This window comes from Crinia signifera, chromosome 6 (genome assembly GCF_055691185.1).
Source record: "Crinia signifera chromosome 6, ASM5569118v1, whole genome shotgun sequence".
Taxonomy (NCBI): domain Eukaryota; kingdom Metazoa; phylum Chordata; class Amphibia; order Anura; family Myobatrachidae; genus Crinia; species Crinia signifera.
In genome coordinates, this window is record NC_139222.1 from 29928758 (window position 1) to 29938402 (window position 9645).

The 9645-nt window shown below is 50.5% G+C and overlaps 1 protein-coding gene across 1 annotated transcript in view; it reads right to left on the reverse strand.

Moving 5' to 3' along the window:
- The window catches only part of LOC146010213 (uncharacterized), a 156373-nt gene extending 147377 nt beyond the window's left edge, over positions 1-8996 (reverse strand). The window contains exon 1 of the mRNA XM_083151245.1: positions 8762-8996. The gene's annotated coding sequence lies outside the window, so the exon portion shown is untranslated. The remainder of the gene's footprint in view (positions 1-8761) is intronic.
- Positions 8997-9645: the final 649 nt, after the last annotated feature.

Here is a 9645-nt window from a genome sequence, read left to right on the forward strand (position 1 = left end):
TAACTAAATTACTATATAAATACCCTAAGCACCAGGGTGAGAAAACCCTCAGCGGCAAAGGAGTTAAAAGCATTAGGGGCCCATTTATCACAGATCGCATTTACAATGTGATCTGGGCGGATTGTTACCACCCAGGATAGCATTGTAAAAATGTGATCCTATTGGCGGGATGTATCATTCCTGGCGCACAGGGACAGGGCTCCGAATGGAGCCTGTCCATGCGATGTGCTGAGCCGGGCGCCGGGGGGTGTCTGCACATGTGTGGTTAGTGCTGACCCCTTACCGACCCCCAGTGGCGTAAGTTCATGCATATAGCCCGGAGGCAAGATATAAGCTGGTGCCCCCCCCCCCCCCCCCCCCACCCCCCCCATAGATAGCTATAGAGAGGGAGAAAGATATATATATAGAGAGAGAGAGAGGGGGTGAAGCAAAGAATGAAGGGGTCAGGCAGAGAGAGAGAGGGGTAAGGTAGAGAGAGGGGAGACAGGCAGAGAGAGACAGAGAGGGCGTTAAGGCAGAGAGAGAGAGGGATGAGGGGTCAAGCATATAGAGAGGGGGGGTGAGGCAGATAACGAGGGGGAGACAGAGGCAGGTCAGTTAGGTAACATGTATCCCGGACACCAGCAGCACCCCTGACCTTAGCGACACCGCTGGAGCCGCGGTGCCGGAATCTGCATGATCTTCCGTGCCTCTGCTGCCTTCTACGCCTCATGGCCTGCACGCCGTTCCTTCATGGTGCCCGGGCTGCAATTCTGAAGTTACATTGGATAACCGCTAGCTCTGCAGTGCCGGCAGCTGTCTATCACCGCTTAGGCGGTGATAGACAGCTGTCGGCGCTGCAGAGCTAGCGGCCTTCAGGGGGCTGTCACGGGGGAACCTTCCGCACTGAGCTAGCCCCGGCGCTAGCATATCTCAGGCTTCCTGACTTTCAGGGGGTTGGCGCGGCTGGGAGTGTGAGAGGAAGAGTGCTGCTGAGGGGAGCGGGATGAACGGACGGACTGCTGCCGCTGAATCTCAGCGCTGCACGGGACCCGCTCATTTGCAAGGGGCGGGGACCGGCAAAGTGCATTTTTGACTGGCGAAGTGGGGCACTTTTCCTCACAGGGGCTGGACTCCCAGGAGGCAATGGAGCCAGTGCCCCCTTTAAGGCTGGCGCCCGGCGGCAAATGACTCCATTGCCTCCGGGAGTTCCGCCACTGCCGACCCCACTAACCGCACTGCCCCAGCGGAAGTGCAATCTATAGCCCATAGGCTACAATGGGCTACCGCCATCTCAGAATGGCAATAGCCCAGGGATGCGAAGCGTTGCTGCCCGATGTTGATACATCGGCCAGCTTCGCATACCCAATAGTAACCTATGGGGGAAGCAGCCGGTGGCAGTGCAGGAGGGATCAGAGATTCTTGCTGTGGTCCCTCCTGATACATTCCAATGATACTTAATATATTTGCGGCTATTGGCATGATAAATGGGCCCCTTAGTATGATAAATGGGCCCCTTAGCCTCTTCAACCCAAAAATCAAACCCAATTATCCTAAAAAAAACCTTATTCTAAAAAGTAGTTTCTCTTAACTATGACCAACCACCTACAGTACCTCCTTATCTCCCCTCCGCTCCCTCACCTGTTGCGGATCTACTTACTCTATGTGCGCGCTGCTGTCACAGCCACGGGGCAGAAGAAACATCCGCGCCTCCATTTTAAGGCATCAACAGAAGAGGTAGGAGCTGAACAATGCAGCCTGCTCCACACATTGAAACGCATCGGGTGATTCCTGAACATATCTCATTTTAAAAGATAAGCTCCTACAATTGTTTTTTTATGTCTTACTAATAAAAAGTCCATCAAAATTACGGCTCCTGCAATGTACTTTTACTTTGAGCTGTGATTGTTTTTAGCCCACAAACTCTCCACCCCACCCCCAGCCCCTTTCTGCTCCTACCTCCAATCTCTGTCTTCACAGCTCCCTCTCCCCATATCCAGCAAGATTGAAGCAGATCAGTGTCCCTGCAAAAATTGCTGTCACTTTCTATTTTTTTTTAGCACACAAAGGAGTAATTTGGTCCGTTGAGTGCCCACTAGTGGTCACTGGCAGTACTTTAGGTACTTATGTAGTATCTGGGAGCTCGATTTTTAAGATCGATTCGATGCGATTTTCCATAGGATTCAATGTTAACATGGTCCTGTTCATTTCTCCACTATCCAAGTGGGCATAGAGTTGATTTTATATAGCGTGTCGAGCGCAGCGAGCCACCGAGCCCGAAGCGTGGCGAGGGGACGCGAAAACATTTTTGGGATGGAATCAGTGATTCTAGGATTTACAACATCTTGGATTTTGTTGATGGCGGACCTAGGCATCAGTAGAATGGGGAATTGCCCCAATAGATGCCCCAATAGATGCCTAATGTCATGTAAAGATTTCCCAGGTGGGGACCTTTATGCAAAAAAAAAAAAACCCAGTGTCCACTCAGTGAGGGAGGGGGGGGGGGTGTCCACACGGAATCGGGACATCTGTCAGAATGAACTTAGGTCTACAGTCATTAGGTCGACCCCACTAGGTCGACTGGCAGGAAGGTCGACCTGACTTAAGGTCGACATGGGCCAAGGTCGACATGACTTAAGGTCGAATTTGCATAAAGGTCGACATTAGGAAGGTCGACTGGTCATAAGGTCGACATGGGTTTTTCACTGTTTTATGATCCGAATGTCGACAAAGTCGACATGGACAAAGTTGGCAATGAGAATCGGACCCTCGCATCGCTCGCTATGCTTCAGGCACGGTGCCTCGCTGCGCTCGGCACACTATTTTATTCTCCCACCATGCCCTAGTGGATGGTAGGGCATGTCGGCTCAAAAAACAGTGAAAAACCCATGTCGACCTTATGACCAGTCGACCTTCCTCATGTCGACCTTTATGCAAATTCGACCTTAAGTCATGTCGACCTTGGCACATGTCGACCTTAAGTCAGGTCGACCTTCCTGCCAGTCGACCTAGTGGGGTCGACCTAATGACTGTAGACCTAAGTTCATTCTAATAGATGACCGCATCCCGTCCACACAATAGTACCAATATGTTTTGCACATTATGCCCACACAGTATGGCCCCTTATTGCACATTATGCCCATACAGTATGACCCCTTATTGCACATTATGTCCACACAGTATGGCCCCTTATTGCACATTATGCCCACACAGTATGGCCCCTTATTGCACATTATGCCCACACATTATGCCAACACAGTATGGCCCCTTATTGCACCTTATGCCCACACAGTATGGCCCCTTATTGCACATTATTCTCACACAGTAGTGCCCTTTGTTGCACATTATACCCACACAGTGTGGCCCGTTGTTGCACATTATGCCCACACAGTATGGCCGCTTGTTGCACATTAAGCCCACACAGTATGGGTCCATATTGCACATTATGCCCACACAGTATGGCTCCTTGTTGCACATTATGCCCACACATTATGGCTCCTTGTTGCACATTAATGCCCTAATGCCCAGCCAATCAAGAGGTGCTCAGGCTACTGCCTGCCTTCTTAAGGGCATATAAACCTGATGATCAGAATCCTGTATCATTTTAGCATGAGCCCTCAGCCTGCTTAACATAACGGGGGGGGGGGGGATTTACTATGAAATGACCGCTATTAGCTGTCTTGCGGCCTAGCGGCTCCTGATTGGCCGCTAGGCACCACAACCGGCCAATAGTGGTATTCGGTGGGCGGAGCTGCACTATGTAAACAAAGACAACGTGCTGCTCCTGCTCAGTCCGTCTGGGTTCGGGTACTGCCGGTTTATTTTTTTTCCAAGACCCCTGGACTACTGCTGGAAAAAAAGAGGATGTGATCTTCGCCGGACAGTTGTAAGTAGAATTTCCTTCCACAGGTTCCCCTATGGATTGCGTCGGACACCGGACCCCCGGACCACGGACACCGGACCCAGGGACCTACCTACGGGATCAAGATAGGTAAGTATCAGTGTGAAATCTATCACGGGTAAGTATCCACTCCGGTGAATCGGTTTCTCTGTTCTTAGGACAGGTGTTCAGTACTTCACATGAAGACAATTCTTTATCAACTAGGTGATTCATTGCGCCCTACGGGCGCTCTTCACACCGTCGTAAGAGGCTGCGCCCCCTTAATTTGTGAACATTTGTATATGAGAAAGATGGTTAGAATTGTATGAAAGATGCCTGTGAGGGAGGGGGCGCAGGTGTCGGCGAATCGCGGGAGAGGGCGGGGGTCCGCAAAGCGTGGGAGGGGGCGTGAATTGCACGAGGGGGGGGTTGCGAATCGCGGGCGGGGGGGTGCGGGGGGTCCGTGAATTGCGGGGGGGGGGGGGGGGGGGCACGGGGCGCGATGAATCACCTAGTTGGTTATATATTCTTGCAGAAGGATGGTAGGATGTTGCTGTCATTCAGAATGCATTTACATAAACAGTAATAGTAGCAGTAAAAGGTCTGACTTAAAACACCTACAGTAAAACAGAACAGGTGTTATATATTATACAAAGAATTGGTTGATGATGTGTAGGTTGACGTGCACATAGTTCATAGTTGTCACTGGAAAAAAATTGCTACAAGAAAAAATCAACACAGAAAGTTCAACACATGTAAATGTTGACATAAGTGTGGCCCTTCATCGGTGTCCATGTCGACACATGAGAATGAATATGAAAAAAATTCAAAAAAGAAAAATAAATCTTCAAAAACTCATGTCAACCTTTTTCATTATCGACCATAGCCGTGCCAGTGTTTTGCATGTGCCATTTAATCCTGGGGTTGCCGTGAATCATGCGCGGGGGTGGGGGAGGGAGGAGGTGAGGGGTGTCCGCGAATCACGGGAGGAGGGGTCGTGGGTGGATGCCGTGAATTGCGGGAGGATGGGTCGTGGGGGGGGTGTGTGTGGGTGCCGCGAATCGTGGGATGGGGGGCACGGGGGGTTGCAGTGAATCGCGGGAGGGTGGGTCGCGCGGGCGGGGGGTTGCCGCAATGACAGGAGGGGGGGGTCAGGGGTGGGGAATCGCGGTAGGGGGGCACCGTGAACCGCGGGAGGGGGGGGCCCGGGGGTTGGCGCGAATTGCAGGATGGGGGGTGTCACGGGGTGGGGCCGCGAATCGCGGGAGTCACCGGGGGTGCCACGAATTGCGGGGGGTGTGCTGCAAATCGCAGGAGGCGGGTCGCGGGGGTGCCGCAAATCGCCACAAGAAAAAAATCAAGAAAGGTCAACACATTTAAATGTTGACATAAGTGTGGCACTTCATTGGTGTCCATGTCGACACATGAGAATGAATATGAAAACATTGAAAAAGTGAAAAATAAATCATGTCAACCTTTTTCATTGTCGACCATAGCCATGTCAGTGTTTTGCATGTGCCATTCAATCGTGGGGATGCCGTGAATGGGGGGGGGGGAGGGAGGTGCATACCCAATATGACCCTCTCCAGGAGGGACACATTGCTCTGTTTCTGGACTTCTTAATTTATGGATTACCATCACCTGTGCTTAAACACCTTTCTTATCAATTACCCTGTTTAAAATGACAGGTGATGACAATCATAAATTAAGATGGAAGTCCACAAACAGAGCATTCTGTCCCTCCTGGAGAGGGTCATGTTGGGAGGTATGGAGGTGTGGGGCGCTCACCTGATGTGTCTGGTGTGTAGCTGTGTCTTTGCTGTGTAACATGGAGAGGCAGAGGGTGTCTGGCACTGTCTGTGGGCTCACTGGGCTTGTTCTCTGTCATGTGAGTCAGAGGCTCCACCCAGGGTTATATCTCCAGACACACCTTGAGTGACAGATGTAGCCAAATATATAAGAGATGTAGATGACTGAACTGCATTATTCTATGTTCGCTGCACGGACAGCTCAGTTCCTTAGTAGAATGCCCACGAAACATACAAAAATGTTTCCAATATTCAGAGCTCTCCTGGCTGTGCTACTGTATATGTCACTCTGGCCCTTATTCTGGTTGGTGCGGTAATATCCGCGTGCGTTCGCATGTGTAGGGGGCGGACATATGAAATTGCCGGATGTCAGCTGCCCGCCCAGATCCCTGCTTTTGCACGGAGAAATGCCCGTGTGGTCTGAGGTTGCGGGAGCTGCCTGGCCACTCGGTCCTGCATTCGATGGTCTGCGACCATCAAATGATGGGGGAGGTTCCCTGAGATGGAGGAGGTGTATTCATGAGAAATACACGTACGGTCCGTTCGGACAGCTTCTTACCGCGTACGGACGGAGTTGGCGATCCGTATGGAAGGCGGATTTTAGGACGCACGGTGCTGGCCGCATATTCGGACGCACCGATCAGAATAAGGGCCTCTGTCCTTAATAAATCTTTCTTTCAACACTTGCCTGCTTATCAATCTCACCATATACTGCAGTGAAAGTAGACAATTTTCTGAAGCGACTCTGCTCCCTTAGTACTGGACGTTGCTGGAGTAGGTTGCTACGGTGACAGTTTCTGTTGTCGGGCACTGGCTGACCGGTATGTGTAGCTACTAGCTAGCGGTGAAACCCTTTAGGTATATGATCTGTTTACTCAAATGCAGGATCCTCAATGTAAATTAGTCTGGACGTTTTATGAGGTAATCCTCACTTTAGCTGGATCATAGTGTAACTCTCTGCCGGAAGTCTTTGCTGTGCTGTATAAATACTGTCCTGTATACTAATGTCCTGTTCCTCAGCTAAGGCTGTGTGATGTTCCAGCAGTATAGCACTAGGTATACTGTCCTGTATACTAATGTCCTGTTCCTCAGCTAAGGCTGTGTGATGTTCCAGCAGTATAGCACTAGGTATATCACGCATAGGAAGCGGTGCTGGCTCCCTGAATATCAATTCCTGCAGCTTCATTCTATTAGATCAGGGGTGGGGAACCTTTTTTCTACCGAGGGCCATTTGGAAAATTTGAAAACCCGTCGGGGGCCATATAAAAATTATCAATTATCGGCATATACGCGTGGGCATTATACACAGGGCAGCGGCATATACATGTGGGCATTATACACAGGGCAGCGGCATATACATGTGGGCATTATACACAGGGCAGAGGCATATACATGTGGGCATTATACACAGGGCAGCGGCATATACATGTGGGCATTATACACAGGGCAGCGGCATATACATGTGGGCATTATACACACACTGGCAGCGGCATATACATGTGGGCATTATACACAGGGCAGCGGCATATACATGTGGGCATTATACACAAGGGCAGCGGCATATACATGTGGGCATTATATACACAGGGGCACCGGCATATACATGTGGGCATTATACACAAGGGCAGCGGCATATACATGTGGGCATTATACACAGGGCAGCGGCATATACATGTGGGCATTATACACAGTGCACCGGCATATACATGTGGGCATTATACACAGGGCAGCGGCATATACATGTGGGCATTATACACACTGGCAGCGGCATATACATGTGGGCATAATACACACTGGCAGCGGCATATACATGTGGGCATTATACACAGGGCAGCGGCATATACATGTGGGCATTATATACACAGGGCAGCGGCATATACATGTGGGCATTATACACAGGGCAGCGGCATATACATGTGGGCATTATACACAGGGCACCGGCATATACATGTGGGCATTATACACACTGACAGCGGCATATACGTGTGGGCATTATACACAGGGCAGCGGCATATACATGTGGGCATTATACACAGGGGCAGCGGCATATTCATGTGGGCATATTACACAGGGCAGCGGCATATACATGTGGGCATTATACACAGGGCAGCGGCATATACATGTGGGCATAATACACAAGGGCAGCGGCATATACATGTGGGCATTATACACAGGGCAGTGGCATATACATGTGGGCATTATACACAGGGCAGCGGCATATACATGTGGGCATTATACACACGGGCAGCGGCATATACATGTGGGCATTATACACACTGACAGCGGCATATACATGTGGGCATTATACACAGGGCAGCGGCATATACATGTGGGCATTATACACACTGACAGCGGCATATACATGTGGGCATTCTACACACTGACAGCAGCATATACATGTGGGCATTATACACACTGGCAGCGGCATATACATGTGGGCATTATACACAGGGCAGCGGCATATACATGTGGGCATTTACACACGGGCAGCGGCATATACATGTGGGCATTATACACAGGGCAGCGGCATATACATGTGGGCATTTACACACGGGCAGCGGCATATACATGTGGGCATTATACACACGGGCAGCGACATATACATGTGGGCAGAGACACCATAAAAAGTGACAGTGTGGAGGAAGGGGGGGTGTCACCCCCAAACAGGTTAATGTGATTATGTCTGATTACGCCCGCCAATATAACTGATGTATCAGCCGCCCGCCCGCCCTCCCTCCTATATTACATACCAGGCGCCGGGGATGGCTGCTACTGCTGCCGCCGGGGAGATGTGTAGAAGACGCGCCCGCCAATCACAGTGGCTGTGGAGGGGATGCGCCGGCAGTGATTGGCGGGCGCGTCTTATGCACATCTCCCCGGCGGCAGCAGCAGCAGCAGCCATCCCCGGCGGCTGGTATGATATATAGGCGGCCGGGCGGATGATACTTCTGTAATATAGGCGGGCGGGCCGGACATACTGGGTGCGGGGGCCGTATCCGGCCCGCGGGCCGGAGGTTCCCCACCCCTGTATTAGATAGTTAGCCATTCCCCTCCTTTGCTATATATATGGGTGTCAGGGCGGGACTCACCGCACCTCTCTTATGACTGCGGATTAGTATTCTCCTGTGACTCTGGCCGGGACTGCCCTCCGGATGCTGCGTCACTGCTGATTCTCCACCTCAGAGACCGCCTGTCAGCACCGCTGTCCGCCCTGCCTGCTGCATAGCTCTGCCTGTTACACATCTCCTCAGGGACTCTCCATCTTCCCCTCACAGACTGCACAGCACAACTGTTCCTCACTCTCAACTGTCTCCCCTGACCCTGGTCATGTGACCAACTCCTGACCTCTTCACCAGTTGCAGAGACTGCTGGGAATTGTTCATTTCTCAGACAATGTCCCCTGTGGGGATAGCATATGTTTATAGCACAATGGGGCAGATGTATTAAGCCTGGCGAAGAGATAAACTGGAGATAAAGTGGAGAAAAAGTGGAAGGAGTTAACGCATCAGCCAATCAGCTTCCAACTGTCATATTTCAAACACTGCTGATTGGCTGGTGGGTTATCTCCTTCCACTTTTTCTCCACTTTATCTCCAGTTTATCTCTTCGCCAGGCTTAATACATCTGCCCCAATATATCTTATATTAAAAATAACTAGTATGGCATTGTATGCCTATAAATCACTACATGCACATATATATAAATTTATCACATTAGGATGACGAGGCTGAAGTTGGCTTCTTATTCGGCCAGCTTCTTATTCAGAACAATCACTTTTACAAGGGTTAATGAATCATGGACCACAAATTTGACTGCAGAAATCAACACAGGGGGGTCACGTACATATGACCCACTTGCAATTTATTTTGACCAACAAGGTTTTGGGCAGAAATTGGGCACTAAAGTGGGCATGGGTCCCAGAATTCATAATTTTGAATAAGTAGCTGGTGTCCTGCAAGGGTTAAACAGCGTTGGTCAA